We start from the raw sequence: 23,580 nt of genomic DNA, 5'->3' as shown, positions 1-23,580 counted from the left end.
ATACATGGCCCCAGTTTAAAGATGGAAGAAGGAACATGTGTGGGATGGAATGGAGGGATTTGGAGTAGGGAATAGGGGATAGGTAGCATAAAGTTTCATTTTATACATGAACAAAATTCTCAAGAATGAAGTAATTTTCTCTTAAAATATAATATAAAGAGCCTAATACAAGCAATGTCCATCTGTCCATCGTCTTGACTGTCATCTTGATGAGATTTAAAATCACCATAGAAAGAGACCTCTGGGTATGTTTATGAGGAGTTTACTACAGAAGGTTAATTGAAGTTGAAAGACCTTCCTTAATGTAGACAATGACAGTCCATGGGATAGGATCCCAGACTGGATTTAAGGGAGAAAGCAAGTTTAAAACTGACATTCAATTCTTTTGGCCTCCTGACTCTAGAAGCAATGTGACCAGCTACCTCAAACTCCTGTTTCCCTGACTTCCCTGCACAGGAGACTGTACTTCCAAACTATGAAGCAGAATGAACCCTTCCTTCCTTAAGTGTCTTTAGTTAAATGTTTTGTCCCAGCAATTGCTAAAGCAAATAACAGAAAATTGCTATTGAGATATGGGGCAGTTGCCATAATAAACCCTACTATGAGGTTCTTAAGTCTTTGAAACTGGTCAATGAGAGGAATGTAGAAGAGTCTGGAATGTTGGGCTATAAAATCTCTAGACTGCTATAAGAAGAGGTTAACAGGCCATTCTGGTAGCTTAGAATACCAGCGGTCTGAGAGAGACAAGATGTAGTGGCCTGATGTATGAGGTTGCAGAAAAAAAAAAAAAAAAAAACAAGGACCTGGTAGGGAGCTTCCAGTCTGTGTTATTCTTGCAGAGAATCCAGCTGCATTCTGCAGGTGTTTGATAAACTCGGCTGAGACTTAATTCGAACATCAATAGATGAGGTTCCAAGATAGGGCATCACTGGGGATGTAGGTTGGTCACCACTTACTTCTATCATCCAGGTCTATTGTGATCAAAGAGTGGAGCAGAAAGACAAAATAATAATAAAAACAGTTTGTTGAGGAAAAGAGTATGAGTAAATTTAAATACAGAAAATGGATAAAATTTAGAAACTGTATGTCCTATCAAGTAAATATGAGATAGAAGTAAACCTCAAATGAATTATTTCCAGCACCTTGTGGTTGACACTATCTTTTCCCATTAATTCACATTTATATTGGTGTCAAGGTGCTCATATTTACCTAATCATGTGTTCATGGATGTATTTTTGAATTCTTTCATATGCCATTCTCCTATCCTCCTCTATATATGTTATTGGTGTGATCATTGTAGCTTATTTCATAACTTAAAATTGGTCTTATAGATAGAGCATATTTTCTTTTTTTCTAATTTAAAACAAGCAGTTTATCTCTTTCAGCTCTTTGAATTTTTATTCAAGTTTTTATACATAAAACATTGTTTTTGTTTTAGGTGTTTTAATGAATATTAGAGAAATTGGAAGAAAATTGACACCTTAGCAATTATAAATAAGATATAGCTCTATAGTAATTTAGTATTTATTTTTCCAGTAATACTTTATACTTATCATATAATTTATTTATAGTAATATACATTACTATGTATTTTATAATTTTGTGTAGTTTTAAATTTCTTTTGATAATCATTTATTAGTGTATCAGGATCAAATTAACTTATATTTAATAATGTTGTATCCAAATGTTCTATGATATATTTAATTCTAGTTAGATGGAAAGAATTGCCATGCTCATAAATTTGTAGAAATAATATTGTGAAAATGATCATCCCACCAAAGGCAACTTACATATTCAGCACAATCTCAATAAAAATTCTCATGATATTCTTCACTGAAATACAAAATTTTTCTAAAATTCATATGGAACTACAAAAGATCTTGGATAGCCAATGTGATTCTGCAGAAAAAGAACAATGCTAGAGCATTTACCATCCCAGATTTCAGGATACAACCCATAGCAATAATAATAAAAACAGCCAGGGAGAAGAATGGAACACAATGCAAGACACAAACATGAGTGTATGTGAATACAGCTTTATGTGATAAAGATGCCAAAAAAAATACACCCTGAAGAGAAAAAAAACATGAATAACTCGTGTTGTGAAACCTGGATGTACACATGTAGAAGAATGAAATTAATCTGGTATTTATCACCCCACACAAAAATTGACACTAAGTGGACCAGCAGACCTGAACAAGAAATCTGAAACTGGTAGAAGAAAGCAAAATATTCGTGTTGTTGTTTCATTACCATTTTTGTGGGCTTACTATCTCCATGAAGCTTTAATGTATTTGAATACATGGATGCATTTAATATACTCGTATACCCTGCACATTGTTCCCTAATTTCACTGACATATCGATTGCACACCTCAGATTCTGTCCACTGAGTCTTGGGTCCTTTCGTCTTTTATTTATAGACACTTTGATGCCACCACTTTGACACCATCATCTCTTCCATGCCCTTTCGTCTCCAGCTAAGCCTCAAGTGTTTCTCATTTATAGTGAGCCAATACTGAGGTCTAGACATCTCTTCTGGTTCCTTCTCATATCTTATTGCTTTACTGATTATGCTACTAATTCCTCAACATACTTATAACTTTTTAATGATCTTGACAATTCAGTCATTCTGACAACCTTTAGTTTGTTTCTATTGACTGATCTTTCTTCTTCACATGGATTTTTTTGAGGTTTCTTGGCAAGTCTAATAATGATAATTAGGTATTTCTCATTTAAAATATGGCTTCTTGTCTTTTTTGAGAGCTGAATGGGAAGTGGGTATTCATTATGCATATGTGGATCCACTTGAGGATTAGTTTCAAATTTTATCACAGCAAGTTTCCATTGTTGTTTACAAAGTATCTAATTTTGTATTTCTCTTAAGCCACAGTCCTTCTGGCCTACCCTATGAAGCTTTCAAATTATTCCATAAGGTTTCTCCACTTTGCCTGGTTAAAAGTTTACTATAGGCCCAAACAGTGTGAGCTCCAGCCATGGTACAGCCAAGGATCCTAACCATCACATATTGTGAGCTCCAGTCATGGTTCAGCAGTGGATTCTGACCATCATATAGTATGAGCTCTAGCCATAGTACAGCCATGGATCCTGACCATCACACCATGTGAGCCCCAGCCACAGTTCAGCTGTGGATCCTGACCATCACACAGTGTGAGCTCCAGCCGTGGCTCAGCTGTGGATTCTGAGCAGGTGTACTTGTTATCCAGGGACTCAAGAGGCTTATCTCCAGGGCTCCCGGATGCTGTTCCCTCTCTATCTTATGCTTTGCCCCATAACTTCCAGCAACTTCTGTTCCCTTTCTCTACTGTGATTTCTGACTCTTCAGACGAGTGTGACATTTTTTCCTTGACTTTTCTTCTTTCTTTTGACAGACTAGGACTAGAAGTGACCAGCCACAAGGACTGACGAGATGATCTTTGAACTCACCTCTTCTGTTGCATCACGAAGCTGCACATAAGTCAGAACAGACTTCCTATAGAAGTCTGGCTTCAACAGAGCTGTTTTGTTTTTGCTTTAGTTGATTTATGTTTTGATTTGCTAATTCCATGTGGAATGAAGGCAAACTTGGTGCTATTTACTCTATCACAAGTAATAATTATTGGAATTTAGATGTCTATAAAAGGCATAGGAATTACAGGCTTATCCCTCAGCCCAGGTGCTCATCAAAGGCTATGAAACTTTAGGAGGAGGGGCCTAATGAAAGAAAGTTAGGTCCCTGGGGGCATGACTTTGAAGACCAACCGTTATGAATGCCTGCTTCCTCTCTCATTTTACTTTCTAGCTGCCATGAAGTGAGTAGTTCCTTTGTCCTTGTGCCTACTACAGGCTCAAAGCAAGCAGAATTAAGTTATTGTGCAATGAAACCTGGATCCAAATTAAACATTTTCTCACCTTGGGTTGATTTCTCACACAAATATTTGTCATGGAAAAGGTTGTATGTAATCTAGGCAATATTTATTTTCAATAAAGCATTAAAATACAAAAGAAGGAAAGACACAATGCCAGGATTTGGTTAATGATATATATTTATTGAAATAATATTCTTGACAACTATATATAAATATAATTAAAATTATCTGAATATCAGTTTTCTTGTAGAAAAACAGCAGATAACAATATTACCTGATAGGATTTTCATATATTAAACAAGAAATAAAGTGGTTTATATAGTACTTGGGATTTAAGATGAACTCAGTGAAACTTTAACAATTGATTGATATTTAAGGAAGCTAAGTATGAAAACCTAGTATAAACAAGATTGAGATTATAAATTTACATTCGCACCAGCTTAAATTACTACAATAGTGATTGTAAAATACTCAAGCATAGTTCTGAGGCCCATAAAAGTATCTGTAAGATGATTATGTAAAGCAAGGAGGAAGAAAAGAGTATAAGTTCACAAATGCTACTAATGTCACACAGGAGAAGCAGTTGTCAAAGACAATGAAAACCAGGCTGTGAGAATGAGACACAAGTGTTTAAATATACAGACTATTCAGCTGGGATGCTCTATCAATGGTTTTCAGTTTCTGTTCTTGGAAACCTATATTCTAATTACAGCCATTGTCCCCTTCAATAAAGACCAGTAATAAAATTATACCAGCTCCTGTCAATGTCATACAGAAATATTGGTTCACTTTCAAGGACAGATGACAGAGAGTTGGCTGTTTCTTGCTGGTAACTGTCTTGCTGGTAATATTTAGTGTTGAAAGGGGAAGGGTATGGTCACATGGCATTGGTGTTACTTCAAAGAAAGGAAATTTGTTTTTGTTGCAAGTTTCTAATTGATGAAAAAGACGAGACATGTGAAGGTTGTAGTGACTTTTGTAGGACTCAATGGAACACTGATTTAGTAGATGTAAAACAGCAGCATTCATAGGTGTGATTAAATTAGAAAGTATCTGCTTTATCCTTTTTTTTGTGTGTGTGTGCTGATCACAGGTGGAGTATTATTATAATCATGTTATACATGGTAATTCATTTATTCCAACAACTCATTTAGAAGTAATTACTATTATTCCTTCTCATTTTACACATAGGTAAACAGAAAAGAAAGAAATTAATTTTATAAACTCATGTAGAAGTATGGTTTCCTCCATCCATCTATCCATTTTGACACGATGTCTTAAGTACCACCTGCTGGTCTTAAGTTAAGCCCAGGATAACCATGAACTCTTGATCTTTCTGCCTGCCCCTACTGAGTGCTGGCACCACAATGCCAAGGTTACACAGAAAATTCACAACGTAATCATTTGCCTCCAGGCCTGATGGTAACACTCTATTCTATACAATCAGAGATTTAAATAAAACCTATAGGAGATATAATATAGTATTTGCCATTTTTAACAATCAATCATTTTTCACTGAACAAGCAGGAAACTGCTCAATTTCATGAAACGTTATGACTCAACAAGGATACAATTAAACAAACAAACAAACAACTCTTATAGAAAATAACCAGCCAAGACTCTCAAAATTTAAGCCACATAACAATGTAAATGAATAGATATAAATTCTTTCTTTTCCAACTTTAAGTTCATTAAGTATAGTAAGATTAAAATAATGGTAGAAACAACGATTATGAAAGTAAAATATCTAAGACACTGAGAACAAAGATTGACATATAGTGGGAGCGCAGTAAAAGTTTAATGAAGTAAAGATTAATAATTGAAAACTTATGAGTTAGAGTAAGATCTTATAAAGATCTTATAAGCAGTTTCATATTATTTTTGTCATTAAACAAATGAAAAAATTAGGTACTAGAGTTTGAAGTCTGATGTGCTTAAATCAGTCAGTTTTAAAGAAAGAAAACCAATGTTTAAAGACTCCCAAAGCTTTGTTTTTCTGAACGTCCTGCTAAGAGGATGAAGTTCTACCTATACCATCTATTTTGTAGGTTGGGAATATAAATTATAGTAAGTACACACAATTATTTTAAGAATATTTGTGCTATAATCTTTAGGAAATATTTGTAAGCATTCTATCTGTCAAGTTGTGCTACAAAATTCATGCTGTTTGACAGCTTAGTTCTTCCATGCGATAGACTGAGGTGAGTTACCACCTGTCCTATTGAAGGTGAGAAAAATGATATTGAGAAGGATTTGGAGCTTTGTTCAAGCTCAAAGACTAGTAAGCTGTGGAGACGGCATCAACCAAGTCATTTGATTTCAGGCACTTGGTGTTTCCACTGTATTCCTGGGATGTGTTATGTTAGACTAATGGCAGGCATGATGAGCCCTTCTACTCACAACAAAACTACCTTAAGGTTCCCCAAGAATCAGATCTTTGGTGAAACTTGAGTATGTGTAGTTTCTTTGAAAGAAGCAGAAGTTAGGAATGGGGACACACCTAGGAGGAAGAAGTAATCATTCCTTACTCAACATCAGGAATGAGGTCAGCCAATAGCCCCAGATAAATCCTGCTGGGACTTGTTCAATTGCAAAGACAGCCTAGGCTGAGATTGTACCACTTTCTTAGGGGCAGCTCTACTGACTGGCATTGTTCGATAATAGAAATATTGTCCATAGTCAAGCCAGGGAAACCTGGAAGGGCTCTCCTAGCTCTAGAGAACCATGCAGTGTGGCACATACTCTGTTCAATCCTGCTTATGGCACACTCCCCGAGCAACTGTGAGAGATTCCAAGATTAGCTAATCTTAAAAAAAGAAAATGGTAACAGTTAAACAGATATAACCATCCACAATGCATGGCAGTTTTAAAACAATATTGACTCCATAAAAAAATGTGAGGCTGAAAAATGAAATAGAACAGAGAAAAAAACCCACTTATTTAGATAAAGATGAGACAGGAGTCATATCTGCATTCATCCCTTCAAATTGTACACATGAATGTTCATATTTAAAAGATGAATTTAAGAAAATGTGGTGGGCTATTATTTATATAAATACTTAATATGTTTGGAAGAATGTTTTGGTATTTGTTTTCTCCCTCAGAAAACGTTTCTGTCTAATAGAATGTGTTTTGATGAATGAGGTAATATGCTTTGTGACTTGGACTTCTCTGAAGAAGGCACCATCAATCTCTGGGAATGTTTTGCTAAATTACATTTACTTGGCATTCATTTTGAACAGCTGTGATCTCCTTAGACAAGTGTAGTCAGTTATAGGAAAAAAATCAAAAAAAAAAAAACAAAAAAACCCTCAATGTCCACAAGTTTAGGATTGACGCCTTCTATCTTAGCAAACGACCCCAATATCTTAGAGGACAAGATGGGTGCAATGCTGTGCTTTCTATACTCACACTTTATTTGTTCGTTCTAGTAAAATGACACACTCATCTGTGTCCTGGTAACCTGGAGGAAAAGGACTCTTACATCCCAGTGCTACATTATCAGCCCTGAGGACCTGGATGGGACAGGCTTTTCCAACTTTCTGCTTAAATCTTTGCAGAGGTTCTTACAATGCTTAATCAGGCTTCAATTTTGCAGTTTTAGCCCTTCTGGGAAGTACAAAGGTCCTTATGCGACTTCACAATCAAAGAACACATCTCCCAGAAATTAGAGATTTCATTACCTAAAATTAGCAAAATCATTTTTATGCACTCCAAATTTCTCTCCACTTTTGTGCTGGTCATGGATGTGTTCAAATAGCACATTGTAAGAAATAATGGAACAAATCATTGACTCCCTTGACTTCCCTGAAAATATTTTTAGACCGATGATAATTTTTGATGTTTTAAATGTTCATTGATTCATTGTTTTTCCCATGTTATTAGTTTTCTGATAATTTTGTACAGCATAGTTTGATTATTATCACCCCCTCCTTCCAATCCTCCTAGGTCCACCCCACCTTCTCTACTCACCCAACTTTGTGTCCACTTTTTCAAATAACATTAAAAACCATCAAATTCAGTTTCTGCTGTCCATATGCTCTTGGTTGTGTAGCATTCACTGGAGCCTTGTCAACACAGCAAGGGCCACGCCCTTGAAGAAACCTGACTGCACCTTTCCCAGCAGCTCTCAGTTGTCAATAGCTCCGTAGCTAGAGGTAAGATTTCATACCGACCGCCCTTTTCCATGCTGCCATTTTGTCTAGCTTAAGCTTTCCCAGGTCTTGTGCACGATGTCACCAACTCTGTGAGTTCATATGTGCAGCAGTTCCTTGACTGAAGTTCACAGCTCTGGTCACAACCCAATAGGAAGAATTTCCCTTGGAAAGCACACGGTATCTGATTTCTGCTTTCTACTTTACGGTTCTTTTCTTCAGTATAACTATGAACTCTATGAGTGGTGACTGACTGGGTGTGGCTCTCAACTGATACGTGTGTACTAAAATGTGATTGTTTCACTGCACAAATTGAAATTTACTCCAGTACCAGGACCACGCATTAAATTGCTTTCTAATTTTTTCCTAACCAGATTTGTATTCTCATATATTTTATTTTTAGTCCTTAAAGTTTGATAGGAAGGTGTTTTGGGAGTGCCTTGTTCTGTGACCAGTGTTCAATAATTAGTATTATAATTGAACCTACACAGTATTTAGAAGATGAAGATGTGTTCTAGAGTCATTTTATTATTGCTTGAAAAACTAGAACTTTTCTTTCCCTGAAACTGCTAAACATCTACTCCTAGGATTAATGCTGAGATTAAAAGTTACTATGCACTTTTAATTTCAGGAATGGGGTCAGCCAATAGCCCCAGATTAATCCTACTGGGACTTGTTCAGCACAAGGGCTACGCAGTCATTCTCAGTGGTGGCTCAATTAAAAAAAAAGATAGCTCTGTTCTTTGGTTTTCTTCTCCTTTCTGGTTCTCAGTCTCTGTATCAGCTATGAATAAAAGATATTATACATTTCTATTTATGAATTAATAAATTCCACAGACTCCACTACCCTAAAGAGAGTCTTGATTAGCCCTTTAGAGCAAAAATGTCAACTTAACACAGGTTTCCTACTATCTGAAATGATTCACTCATAATTGTTATCTGGAGATTTTTTTCCCTTGTTGAAGTTCAAATGAAGCAATGAAACAAAAATGAGTTTGAGCAGAAAGTCATCTGAAAAATAAATTGACCATCTAGACAACAATAGGACTGTCTAAGAAACCTGATCATCTCTGTGCTTCAGCACTCCTTATACAAAGAAGGCAAAAGGCTTTCAGGTGCCCATTACCTACTGGCAGGCATTGGAGAACAACCAATGCTGGGATGACATTGAGCTCTCTGATCCATGATATGAAGGAATGCAACATATGAGCTCCAAATTTATCCCAGAGCTGTCTTTCAAGGGTATTTTTCAGAACAGACTCATGCAGGGAAAGAACTGGCAGAACTAGCTGGCTGAGAAGACAAGTCAAGTCTGTTAGAATGTCAAGGCACAAATCCTGGACAGGAGGACAATGGAGGCTATGTCTTCAGTTGGGTATGTATAGAACAAACTGACAACTTCAGCATAACAAAACCTAGAGACTAGGAAGTTTAGTTTTATGGAACCCCTCCCTTCCTATTTTGGCTTGGTGAACTATTCTTTTGTGGCCATATTCAAAGGAATCATTGTTCAACTAAAAGCTGAACAAGGATTTTAGCACCCATGCTACTCCACAGAGATGGAGTTTGAATCCAAGCATCTCAAAGGTGAGAGGGGTGAGAGACAGACCTTCCTCAACATCAGAAAAGTTGAATCTAAAGAGGAAGGGTCCATGAAATTAAAGATATTGTATTCTGAAAGGGAGTGAAACCCTGAAGACCAGTGTTAAGGAATCGTGGATCTGGATTCAGAGGATCATAAGGTACTTCCAAGAAATTCTTGACATGTTAGAAAAAGTCATCTATGCAAGGTGGTACCTTCACTGGGAGCCTTTATTATTTTTCCAGGTTTAAGAAGATGTAGTTAACAAATATAATTATTACCATTATTATGTAACTCATGGTATATAATGTGATGGTTTTTATTTAGTTCTATATTTTGAAACATTACTGCAGCTAAACAACTTGACTTATCAATCACCACATTTAATACATGTGTATATTGAACATATTTAAGATTTATCACCTTAGAAAATTTCAAATATATATATATATATATATATATATATATATATATATACCCATTCTGCATATTAAATAAATATCAGATAGTTATTCATCCTATTTAAGTGACTTCCAGGACCATATTATCATAAATACTATAATAAGTCATCACATCTAACCAATTTCTTCTTCAACTTCTTATTCAGGCAGTAATTTGACACATAAATTATCATCTTTCACAAGAGATTCACTGGGAGAAGTTTGTGTTCTCCAACTAGAAAGGGACCAAAACCCACTACATACATCCAGAGTTACAACAGCTAGAAAGAAGGCATAGGTTATGGAGGGGCTCATCTCAGCTCTAAGGCTAAGGAAACAAAATTATATCCACTAGTGTCCATGTTGGTAGAGACTGGAGACATTCAGAATCCTAAGGAAGAATTCTATAAGGTGGCCCCTATGAATCTACCCATTACCCTTATTGTCACTCTCTTTGAGATGCTCTTTGGTGTAATCAGGTCAGTAGTTCTCCATTTCTCCTCTTCCGTTCTAACAAACTTCCTCTTGGGTTCATCTTCAATCATTAGGAAAAGTTTAACCTGATAGCCTAAGGAAAGAGCACATCATGTTTTACTGTAACACTCTCTTGCCTTAATACAAACTGGAGGACAGAGGAGATATGGTCCCAGAATGGCAGCCTTATCTCCAACACCTTTCAATAAAGTATTCTTTTTACAAAAGACAAAATTGTCTGAGATCCCAAATGTGAAGGCATTCATGGCCCTCTCCATTTTCCAAGGATTAGGGAAGCCAGTAAAGAAAGGAAATCCAACCCCGTCCCTGACTTCATGGATGAACTGCTCCTGAGAGTTCCAAATGTCTCTTATGGAAAAATACATTACCATCAACCTTCTGATAGTTCATCTATCTCAAAGCTAAGAATATCACACACAGCATCTGAGGCCACAGTGGTGGTTTCTTTGCTTTGTTCTAACCCATCTGTCTCATTTTCCACCCATGTATTTAAAGTGTGCCTTGATTTATTACTTTCTTTATTCTGTTCCTAATATTAATGACTTCATAAAGTTGTTATTTCATGGAGACATGGAATTTGAAGTACCCCATCTTCCCTTTAAGATTAGAATAATGCTATTGAATCAGAAGTTTTTAATATTTAAATGTGGGGAAACAAGAAAAGAGACAATGTTTGAAGAATTGCTATTTGGTTTTACAGCTGATCTTATGGCTAATAGTTATGTTATTTTAACTTACTAATTTTTAAAACAGAAATTCTCACTAAAGTATCTTAACTCATATTTTTTCATGCTAAGTAATACTCTAACCAATACAATTACAGAATCAGATAACAACACAACAAAAATCTGTGGCTACTTTATAAGATTATTATTATGTGAATAATTATCGAAAATATATGTGTGAGAGAGAAACAGAGAAAGACAGACAGAGAGATGGAGACAGAGATAGAATGCGAAAGTAAACACATTTCTATTTATCATCTATCTATCTATCTATCTATCTATCTATCTATCTATCTATCTATCTAGTTATAGATATTAACATTCTGGGTTCTGGGATGACTTTTGACTACTTTTGACTTTGAAAAACAGGTTCTTCAGGGTAATTATTTTGACCAAACCTCAGCAAAATAGAACTTTGATGATCTAAAACTAAGAAAAAATTGCCATTTTGAAATCTGCTTAGCTCATTTAAAGGCATACAAAGGCCTATTGTATTTCATTTCATCATAATTATCTTTTCTGTTTTACAATGTATTTGGGACTCATCTCTGTGCATTTCTTGCTTAAAATAAAAGGTCAAGTATGCTATAAAAGTTACAAGGATTAAAACTTCAAGAAATAAATACGACATTGGTATGATTTAGTTAATTATAATCAAAAGTTATTATAATTTCTAAGGTAAAAAACCAAAACTCTGAGGTAAAAATTAAGATTTCCTGTTTGACGAATGGAAACACATGAACTATGAATGCATAGCTGAGGAGCCCTCAACTGGATCAGGCCCTCTGGATAAGTGAGACAGCTGATTAGCTTGATCTGTTTGGGAGGCATCCAGGCAGTGGGACTGGGTCCTGTCCTCAGTGCATGAGCTGGCTGTTTGGAACCTGGGGCTTATACAGGGACACTTGGCTCAGCCTGGGAGGAGGGGACTGGACCTGCCTGGACTGAATCTACCAGGTTGAACTCAGTCCCCAGGGGAGTCTTTGCCCTGGAGGAGATGGGAATGGGGGTGGGCTGGGGGGAATGTGGGGGGGGGAGAACAAAGGAATCCATGGCTGATATGTAAAATTAAATTAAATTATAAAATAAAATAAAAGAAAAAAAGATTTCCTGTTTGAAACAATAATATTTTCTTAATTATTAATCCAGTCTTAATAAGATTGTTACAAACTGATTCAAAGGAAAATAATTTTATATTTCATCATTTCACTGGATAAATCATCTAAAACTTGGTGATAGGATTTTATACAAATGTTATTTGTAGGTAGAGTTTTCCTGCCTTGGCCACAGTCAGGACAAATCTTTGTCACCCGCCAGTTTCACAGCCGCTCAGACCCAACCAAGTAAACACAGAGACTTATAATGCGTACAAACTGTATGGCCATGGCAGGCTTCTTGCTAACTGTTCTTATAGCTTAAATTAATCCATTTCCATTAATCTATACCTTGCCACATGGCTCGTGGCTTACCGGCATCTTCACATGCGGCTTGTCATGGTGGTGGCTGGCAGTGACTCTCTGACTCAGCCTTCCACTTCCCAGCTTTATTCTCCTCCTTGTCCCGCCTACACTTCCTGCCTAGCCAATGGCCAATCAGTGTTTTATTTATTAACCAATCAGCAACACATTTGCCATACAGATCCCACGGCAACACATTTGCCATACAGAACATCCCACAGCAGTTATTTATATGTTTCTCATTGAGATAAAACTTATAATTACCAAATAACCAGTACTATAACAACAGTAACATTGTTACTGCAAAGAATTCCTTTGTAAATATTTTTCCCTCTTCTGGTTATTCATGCTAGGTAACAAATATTTGAATCTATTTGTGCAATCTTCTGATTTATCAATGATTGGTAATCCTCTCTATTGATGGAAAAATAAAAAAAATGCCATTAATTTTCAAAACAGACCAAGACTTTCAGTTACCACAGCATAAGAGACTCCGGTTAGTTTTTCTAAACCAAGCATTTATCCATTTTGAAAAGCATCCGTTACTTATAAAAATAAACATCCTACAGACATTAAGTAAGAACTATGAGAGATATCTATTAATGAAAGACCTAGTATTATAAGGGATTTAAAGAAAACAACTAAAGATTTTTAATTGATCACAAGATATTTCCACAGTGAATACCAAAGAAAGGAAAACCTAAAGGAATAAAATGCAAATGTGGAAGCTTCTCTAACCAGGGTTGTGAGGTGCATTTCTCTATGTGAAGTGAAAACCATGTCATTAAGAGACAGTTTAATGTTGTGCCCTTTAATAGAATAACAGTGATAGGTTCTACACCAAGGCCTATGACCTGTATAGTCACAGATTTTTGACCTCAATAACAGTGCTAAGTATAGGTTTCAACTTGTAGAGTAGGCTTTAAATCCACACAGAAAATGGTGGTTGCTCCCATGACATTCCTTTCACTATTATACCAGTGGCCATATTTTTCCAGGGCAGTCATTACTATAGCTCACAGAGTTCACGTGTGAGTAAGATTAGTGATTGATTTTCTCCTCCAGTAGCATGCATACCACCTTCTAGCACCATTAAAGGCAGCAAGTAGGGATGATGCATCTCAGTGAGTGTCAGATTGATTTCACATGCTCTCTGACTCATGTATGTGGTGTATTCAGCAACTGAGTCTTATTGTCAAGATCTGGAGGTAACCAAGAGAATTGGCAATTGCCTGTAATGTCTGGTCATCTAGGGACCCCACTTTTTAACAACTCTAAAAAAGAAAACCCATTTCTGGCACTGATTTTAATTTGTTAGCTTATGGCACCTAACTGGAGTGTTGTCACCTAGTTATACAGTTATATCTGCACATCCTCTTCAAACATATTTTCCATAAATACTGGTTTGATAGTAAAAGGACCAATACAGTCCAAAATAGTTTTGGGTGTCTGTGCAGTAAAGCAAAAAGTGGGCCCTCAACTAAACTTTTAGGGAGAATTCCCTATTTACCACCCTATGCCTATTCATAATTTAACATACACATGAGGAAAAATCAGATACATTATGGCAAGGGACATGTGCAATCAAAAATAATTATATGACCTAATCTATCAGTCAGAACAAAGAACTAGCCTTGCTGCACCCCAAGTAACCACATTCCTTCTTCTCTTGAACCCCGGAAAAGGAAATCCCCCACTCATGGGACCCACTGTCAGTCTTGATAGGATATCCCTCTATAATCTACACCATTGCATGCATTTCAATAAAGTATCTTGATACATTTGGGAATCTGAATGAGCTCATTTCAATATTTTGGATACAAGTCTAATAACCTGGAAGTGCATAGCCATGTCCCAGATCACCAGTAACGTTGCCCTGGAAGCTGAAGCCATAGGTCTGAATTGGGGAACATGTTTTTGCTCCATCCCTGTTTATAGGAGCTAACTTGTCTCACGTAACATTGGCCAGGCATTAGTGAACTCCAAATGCCACTATGTGCCTTGCTTTGTGCTTTCCTTCAGAACTCTTTAGGCTGCTCCCCAGTCACTGCCACACATCACATGTTTCCTTAGCTGGGTGTTTTCTTAACCCTCTTGTGTCTTGGCACCATGCAAATATAGTAATTTTATTTACTTTCCCTGATTTATAGGATGGCAAATCCTCTGATTAGCTGTCACAAGCATTGGCAAGCCTCTCTGCATCTCCTGATTAGACTGAAGCAAACATTTGAGTAAGTCTCTCATTTTGTATATGCATCTTTTCCAGTCCCCTCTTCATGACCTGACTGCCCTACACCCCATACATATTCTTAAAGTAATTTCTTTCCCTGCTGCCTCCAGATTATATAGGTCAGCATTGAAAAATCCTATGTTGTAATCCAAAACCACCCCTGTGACTCTTGGTACCAATTTTCTGCTATGAAAATGCTATTTGGGTTGGCTGTGTTCAGAGTACCCCTTGGTACCCGTCCGTATTTACATACTTGGATTTATCCAAGTCTTCTCTTTGCTCTTTTGTACAGAAATGATTTCTCACTGTATAAATACCCCCATAATGGTTCCTTTAATATTCTGTATGCTGTCTTATGACATCTCATGAACACACAGCCATGTGTCCATACACTTATAAATATATGTATGCACATATGATCGCACACACACACACACACACACGGGGGTGGGAGAGAGAGCGAGCGAGCGAGAGAGAGAGAGAGAGAGAGAGAGAGAGAATACAAACAATAAAGGTGATAATATGCAATGCTGGAAAAAAAATCATGCCAATGTTCCTCTTAACTAAAGTTTTAAATTTATGAAAAAGTGTAAAATGATTTTGGACTAAGATTAATTTTATTTTAAAGCATCAATGTGCACTTCTTAGATCATTTATATCACAAACCGTATTGGCTGACTGTAATTCATGAAAATTCGGCAGCTTCCTGGTGAAGGCCTAAGTGGGGTTTTAACTCACGGTTTGACAGAGGCATTTGTGAAAGGAGTTTAAAGTTCCATAGCTTAGGATAGCAGAGTGCACAGAGACCCATCATCACTAGCTACTGTGAGGGGTCAGGCTGTGAAGGAGAAGAGGGGTGGATGTGAATGTGTTCCACTTTGAAGGAATATGCTTGCATTCATTTCTGTTTTGAGCCATCAATAAAATTAAATCATAGTGATTTAAAACCTACCAAAAGTAAGTCATCTCTCCTATCTGGCTTTTTAAAATAAGGTAATGGAAAATGGTTTTAGATTTGGAAATAACAGCAGTCTTCGGATTTTTTTTTTCTTTCTTTTTTTTTTTTTGGTTTTTCGAGACAGGGTTTCTCTGTGTAGCTTTGCGCCTTTCCTGGAACTCACTTGGTAGCCCAGGCTGGCCTTGAACTCACAGAGATCCGCCTGGCTCTGTCTCTGGAGTGCTGAAATTAAAGGTGTGTACCACCACCACCTGGGTTGGGGATTTAGATTTAGTCTTTGGATTATTATGTAAAGTCTTGCAATGGGTTCCACAGTGTTTTAGGTAAATGAGATAAGGAAGGGCCCAAATGAGGTAAAATGTTGTTTGGAAGGTTAGTGGCTGTGAAATTAACTTTCGCTTTCTCTTTTCCTGACCTCTAAAAGTGACCTTTTTCCTGCTTTACCCACTTTGCATGTGACCCTTTCATTGACTACAGGGACACCCTGCCACTTCCAGTGCTTCCCACTGCACCCTGCACATGCGAGTAAGTCCCTCCCACACAATCAGACGTGCCTTTAGTCTGAGCATTGCAGCGAGCCAGGCTAGCACATACATTATGCAGGATTCATTTAATTTTTGACTGTCTTCATGTTACTACATTAACTATTGTACATGAAAGTCATTTTGTAGGGAGAAATGGTTCTTCACTGTGGGAGCGACTTAGGCTAAGAGCTTATAAATCAGTGTCACAGAGATATGGCTCTCAGGTTTGTCTTGGTCACATTAGCCATTTAGCTGTAGGAAAGTTGCTTTTAACTTTTAAACTCTGATAACTTAGCCTATGGAAATAATGAAGAAGTACATACCTACTATATTTGTTGTGTTGATTAAATCTGATGGTGTAATGTGACATATTGGATGCTTGGCTAGCTGTCAATCTTGATTTTACTGTTTTTAAATATAAATTGATACCAAGTACTTTCTCTCCAAGTTGCCCTTTCAAATCCCTATGGATAACACTCCCTGTAAATCATCAGTGTCTACATGAAAATTACTATTATCAATATGCCAGGAAATGTCCAAACATACTAGTAGATCAACACACTTGCTATTTTTTTTTAAATTTTATTTCTTTCTGCCTATATTCTTGTTTAAGGTGGTTGAAGGGAAACCTGAATTGTGAGAGCCATATGCATATGATGATATATTGCACTGCTGTATGCTATCTGAGGGGTAGTGTGCTCTGTGTGGCTCAATACTATAATATATTGCCAAGGAATGAAGTCCAAGGGGCAATCTTCAGTTTCCTTTATGTTATGGACTAAATTACTGCCACCACTCATTTGGGATGTCGGTTCTTGTTAGTAGTATACTCTTTAATACTGAAAATAATATGCTTTTCAAAGACAAGGCCTAGAAAGCCTTACCTTTATTTTCATTTCTGTTTTCCAAGGCAAGCCAAAATTTCGCTGGCTAGGAAAAGTTTTAAATGCTATTATTGATTCTCTCCATCCATTGTAATAAAAATCGAGTTTATTCCAGTGCAACAGACATCTTCCCTCAGTAGCTGTGCATGGCTATAATGAGAACCGTCTAGTTGCTGGTCTCCTCTGCCATCTCTAAGCATTGACTTTGTACTCAGACTCTTTAATATGCTTTCTACCCAGGGGAAGTTCTGAGCTTGCTATGTGTCAGAAGACAACTCTTCAGTATTCCTGCTAAGGGAGAGCCTTATGTACACACAGGAGCCAGCCATCACTGGAGTCAAGAAGACCATCACTGGAAAAGTTTCTCCTACACTCTTCCTACCAATCAGCTGGCTTGGGTTCATCATGTTCACATGATAATTGTGAGTAAATAAGAAGTTACCTCTTCAGGGGATAGACTAATTGGCTCAAAGAATATGGCTGTGGATTTTGAGACTTAGAAGCTTTTAAGTTCTTCCTTGTGCTTCATGTTACAGCCCCTGAGCACAAGTACCTGACATCTAAACATAGGGTAGAATATTGGCCATCACCTGCTGCTGACCCCTAGCCACTGATAGCTGCTGGAAGCCATTGACTAGTAGTTGTTGACCACAGGATCATGAACAATCAAAGTCCAAAAAATTAGTCTTAGATGGAGCTGGGAGCTATCTTTCTCACCCCCAGAGCCATATTCCCTGGACCTGTTAGTTTAACTTCTGAAACTGTCTTAGTTAAGGTTTCTGGTCCTTTGATAAAATGCCATGGCTGTAGCAACTCGAGAAGGAAAGAGTTTATTTCATCCTAAAGCTTATAACACAACGCTGAAGGAAGTCAGAGCAGGAATTTGGGCAGTGTAGAAACCCAGAGGCAGAAACTGAAGCAGAGGTCATAGAGGAGTGCTGTTTAATGGCTTGCTTCTCATGAGTTATTTAGCTTACTTTAAAAAAATTAAATTCATTTTTTTAATTTACATGATGACTGGTTTCCCCTCCTCTTCTCCCATTCCCTCTCCATCTCACCCTCCCCCAATCCATTCCTCTGTTTCTGTTCAGAAAGGGGCAGTCCTCATGGGTATCAACAAAACATGGCATATCAAGTTGCTCTAAGACTAAGTACCTCCCCTCCTATTAAGGCTAGGCAAGGCAACCCAGTATAAGAAATAGGTTACCAAAAGGCAACCAAAGCTTTAGAGATAGTCCCTGCTCCCACTGTTAGGATTTCCACAAGTTAAACAAGCTATACAACTGTTATATATATATATATATATATATATATATATATATATATATATATATATATATATATATATATATATATGGCATAGGTTGGTCCCATGCAGGCTCCCTGGTTGCTGGTTCAAACTCTGTGAGCTCCTACAAGCCAAGGTTAGTAGTTTCTGTGGATTTTCTTGTGATGTCTTTGACCCCTCCAGCTCCTGTAATCTTTCCTCCCTCTGTTCAACAGTATTTTCTGAGCTTGGGCTAATGTTTGACTGTGGGTCTCTGCATCTCTTTCCATCAATTACTGGATGAAGACTTTCTGATGACAATTGGGATAGTCATTAGTCTATAAGTATAGCAGAATATCATTATGAATCATTACATTGACATTTTATTTTCTCCAGTTGTGTTTGGTTCTATCCAAGGTTTCTGGGCCATCTAGCTTCTGGGACCTGGCACTCCAGGCTCAGGGGTGGGCTCACTCTCATGGCATGGGTCTCAGACTGGGCAGGTCATTGGATGGCCATTCTCACAATTTCTGTGCCAACCTTACCCCAGCACATCCCATAGGTAGGACAGACTGTAAGTCAAAGGTTATGTGGCTGGATTGGTGTCCAAATCCTTCCACTGAAAGTTTTGCCTGGTCACAGGAGATAGCCATTTCAGGCTATGTATCCTCTATTGCTAGGAGTCCTAGCTAGGGTCATTCTTATAGATTACTGGAATTTCCCATGCAGTAGGTTTCTACCTGATCCTGAAATGCTCCCTCTTCCAGTCATCTCTTTCAGTACTCTCTCTCCCTCCACCTCCCAACCTGATCCCTCGTGTTGCCATCCCCACTTGCCCCCAGTCCACCTAAAATATCTCTTCTATTTCCCCTTCCTAGGGAGATCTATGTGTCACCTCTTGAGCCCTCCTTGCTACCTAGCCTCTCTGAGTCTATGGATTGTAGCATGATTATCCTTTACTTTATAGCACCCAGGACCAACAGACCAGGGGTGGCCTCATCAGTTAAGATGTACACATCCACATGTATCATCAGTTAAGAAAATACTCCACAGACTTCCTGCAAGTCAATCTGGTGGGTCATTCTCTCAAATGAGGTTTCTTCTTCCCAAATTACTTTAGCTTGGGTCAAGTTGACACAATACTAGCTAGAGCAGGGACCTTGGTACTCAATGGCTCAGAACCACAAATACCAAAGAAGCTGCCTTTTGTCAGTTTATAACTAGCTTCTTCATATTTGAGAAGAACCCAAGCAACTGACTAGTAAGATGACCATTGTTATACTATCTAAAATTCCCTTGAAAAGAAACTAGTTGCTGACTCTGTATCAGGATCCATATTACTAAATTTCAAATTTCCAGCCATAGGTGACTGCAAGATCTGTTGGGTCTCTGATGAAAAACCAAAGACACACAGTCTGCTGAGAAATGAATCTGAGCATCCTCAGCTGGACTCATTGTATGTATGTATCTTACCATGATCCTGCTGCATGCACACAGATGTCTGCCTCTGTTTTGTCTATAAACAGGTCATCCTAGGCTAGAGAAGACGAGAAGGGTACATGCCTGCTGAATTACTTCAATGCTGCTTTATATCAGAATCCAGCAATTTTAAGTGGCAATATGAACACAGAGCATAGTGTATATTTTAAACATAGCTCTTCTGCTCTCTGATTTAAAATATTCCAGAATCAATTTTAACTTTCATTCACTTTAATAAACAGTGAGCAAGCCATACCAGGAGTAGAGATCTGTGACAAGACTGTGAAGGACAAAGTTGAAGAAGACACGTCCTTGCTTCTTAAGAGCTTAAAAAATCATGTGAGACCAAATACAGAAATGCAAAATTCTATGAAGTTATATAAAAATAACTTTTGATCCATCAACAAATCTCATATTCAAGCTTAATGGATGCTTAAAATTGGCAATTACCTAATGAAGCCCTGACTTAAGATACATTCCAGACATTTGTCCCTGTAGTTACCACTGTCTACTGATTAAGGGATTGTGGGAAATCCAGTGTTCTTGTTTGGGGCACAAACTGGTGAATTGAGACCAATTTTCATGATTGTCGACTGTGGAATAATACCTGCATATTGTCTCATAAAGTAAACTATGAACTCTACTCGGGTCATTAGCCTCCTGGAATGACCTTTCCATCAATTTCTTAGGTGACATACTGGCCTGGAGACTCTGGAGGCAATTGCATAAATAAAAATTCATTCCCTAAAGGAAATTTGGATGGCAATTTATCATTTGCTAAGATATCATATGATTAAATAAAATGTAAGCGAAGGGACAGACAGGATCTCTTGACTCAGAAATGTGGCTAAAATCACAAACTTCCCCTAAAAGATGTGTTTCTCGGAATAAATGAGAGGAAGAAGCAAAGTTTTCAAGGACGTTCATTAAAGTTCATCTCATGAATCAACTGAGGACATTCTAAAAAGTACTTCACCACTTAGATTTTTAAATTGAAAATAGACCACCGAGAATTGAGATGATTATACTTTTAATAGTTTCTGTGGGAAATTCATGTGGAAAATATGAACCACACCAAGCTGATGAGAATGCACCAAATTTGTGTAGATGGTTTGTGTATGGGGAGGGCAGCAACACCTGAGTCCTCCCCATTGCTGGCCCCATCTCTATACTCACTGTAGGAGTTCACTGAATTCCATTTTGGCCAACCTTCCTTAGAATTAAATACATATTTGCCAACAAACAAATAAAATTAGGAGTGGCCGGGCGGTGGTGGCACACGCCTTTAATCCCAGCACTCGGGAGGCAGAGGCAGGCAGATCTCTGTGAGTTCGAGGCCAGCCTGGGCTACCAAGTGAGTTCCAGGAGAGGCGCAAAGCTACACAGAGAAACCCTGTCTCGAAAAAACAAAACAAAACAAAACAAAAAAAAAATTAGGAGTGTTTGGCAAGGAATTCTACATAACGGCCATTTCATGACACAACTTGAAGGTATTTCTGAAAAATAAAAAACCATTCAGTGCACATTAAAGGCCTGCTATAGCGGTTAAATGGTGAGCAGTCATCTGATTCCTTGCGCAATTTTTGTTTCATCTCCTGAATGTCCCAGTGGCACCTCATATTCGATGAACAATGAAGTCTTGTGGAGTCAGAATCTCTGTAACCGAGACAACCTCCAGAACATTCCAAACACTCTTCTATATACCCCTAAGTAGGTTATGCGGTCAGGTCACACAGGAGACCTCAGTCTACAATTTCATGTAGAAGTAGCTAATCCTTACATCTGCCCACTCAGCCATTGGGAAGGATTCAAAATAATAATGCCTGTGAAGTCCTTCACCCCATACTTGACATACAAAATACACAATAGCAAGTGTTACATATATATGTCAAATTTATAATTGTCTTTCTTTCTTATCTCCTTTTAAAAACAAAGTTTTCCCTGACACCACTGTCTGGTGAATTAAGACCAATACCCTTCTAAGTACTGAGCCTCAAACCTTTAAACATCATGGATGCCTTATTTGTCACTGAAACTGTCCATCTCTTTTGGTTTCTTCTCCACACCATCTTCAAATATTTACTTGCAAATTTCTGCTACTTTCTTCATCCATTAGTCTCTCAAATATGCCTCCATAACTATATCTGTTTGCATGGTTCTGCATAAACTTATGTAGGTTAATACAAAGGCCTGGGTCTGGACAAAGCTTCTCTTTCCTCCATTAATCCTTTAAATAAAGTGATGTAGCTAGAGTTTTCCTGCCTGGCCCACCTCAGGACAAATCTCTGTCACCCACCAGTCCAACAGCCACTCAGACCCGACCAAGTAAACACAGAGACTTATATTGGTTACAAACTGTATGGCTGTGGCAGGCTTCTTGCTAACTGTTCTTACAGCTTAAATTAATCCATTTCTGTAAATCTATACCTTGCCACGTGGCTTGTGGCTTACCGGTACTTTACATTTTCCTTGTCCTGATGGCGGCTGGCAGTGTCTCTCCCACCCAGCTTCCTGTTCTCTCAATTCTCCTCTCTGTTAGTCCCGCCTATACTTCCTGCCTGGCCACTGGCCAATCAGTGATTTATTTATTGACTAATCAGCAACACATTTGACATACAGACCATCCCACAGCACTTCCCCTTTTCTTTTCTTAAAAAGGAAGGTTTTAACCTTTACACATCTCCAAAGTCAGCTTGGTATATTTGGGAATTTGGGCGTAGCTTCTCTTACTACTTCCTGCTGGAGGGGGGCGCTGTATCTTATGGGGACACAAAGAATATTTTAGGATTATAGAGTAGTCCGTGAGGCTGTATTGTCTGAGCCAGTTGCCTTGAAATGGTTCTGGATGTTGGATCATCTGGGCCATGGTGTCATTAGAGACCTTTCAGGGGGTCTTGGCTGGTCAAACCTGATGTATCTTAATCTGGAACAAATCCATAGCCTCTGGCTTTCTGTGGAAACAAAAGCAAAGCCTCCTTTCCAAAGCAACATATCTTTACATCCAAATTTTGAAGTCAAGGTACCTTTAAAATATACATTTTGGCATAACTCAACAGCTTTTGTAATCAAATGTTTATCTTCAGTTACGAATATCAAAGAGAACATAATCCAGATTCTCTGTGTGGTAGCCATCTTTACGTGGCTTATTTTTTTATATTAGCTTGAGCCTATTGCTTTAAACTGCAGCCTTCTAAGCCTGAAAGGGCTCTGGCGCTGTGGCTGTTGGCTCCGCCCACTTCAGCTTCCCAACATGGCGGTGGTACGTTTTCCCACCAGCTCTGGGAGCCATCAACTCTCAGAAATAGTGGGTCTATGGTTCTATCAAAGCAGTATGTAGCCCAGAAACCTCTTTTTTTTTTTTTTTTTTGTACTAGCAAAGGCTAAATCCACCACACAGCTTAATGTGCCACTTGCAGAGGCCTCATTCCCGCCATACTGCAGGTCCAGCATGCACGCCAGGAACCCGCCATAGTAGCTCAAACACGCAGGCTGCCGCTAGCTTGAAAGAGACAACTAG

General features: G+C 38.0%; 1 long non-coding RNA gene across 1 annotated transcript in view; it reads right to left on the bottom strand.

The window, feature by feature from the left end:
- The window catches only part of LOC131908514 (uncharacterized), a 33,173-nt gene extending 10,370 nt beyond the window's left edge, over positions 1-22,803 (bottom strand). The window contains exons 1-2 of the long non-coding RNA XR_009378611.1: positions 22,515-22,803; positions 10,482-10,612 (exon numbers count right to left, since the gene is read on the bottom strand). This is a non-coding gene — a long non-coding RNA (uncharacterized LOC131908514). The remainder of the gene's footprint in view (positions 1-10,481; positions 10,613-22,514) is intronic.
- Positions 22,804-23,580: the final 777 nt, after the last annotated feature.

The sequence above is a fragment of the Peromyscus eremicus genome, chromosome 4 (assembly GCF_949786415.1).
Source record: "Peromyscus eremicus chromosome 4, PerEre_H2_v1, whole genome shotgun sequence".
NCBI lineage: Eukaryota > Metazoa > Chordata > Mammalia > Rodentia > Cricetidae > Peromyscus > Peromyscus eremicus.
This window is presented reverse-complemented; position numbering and strand designations above follow the sequence as displayed.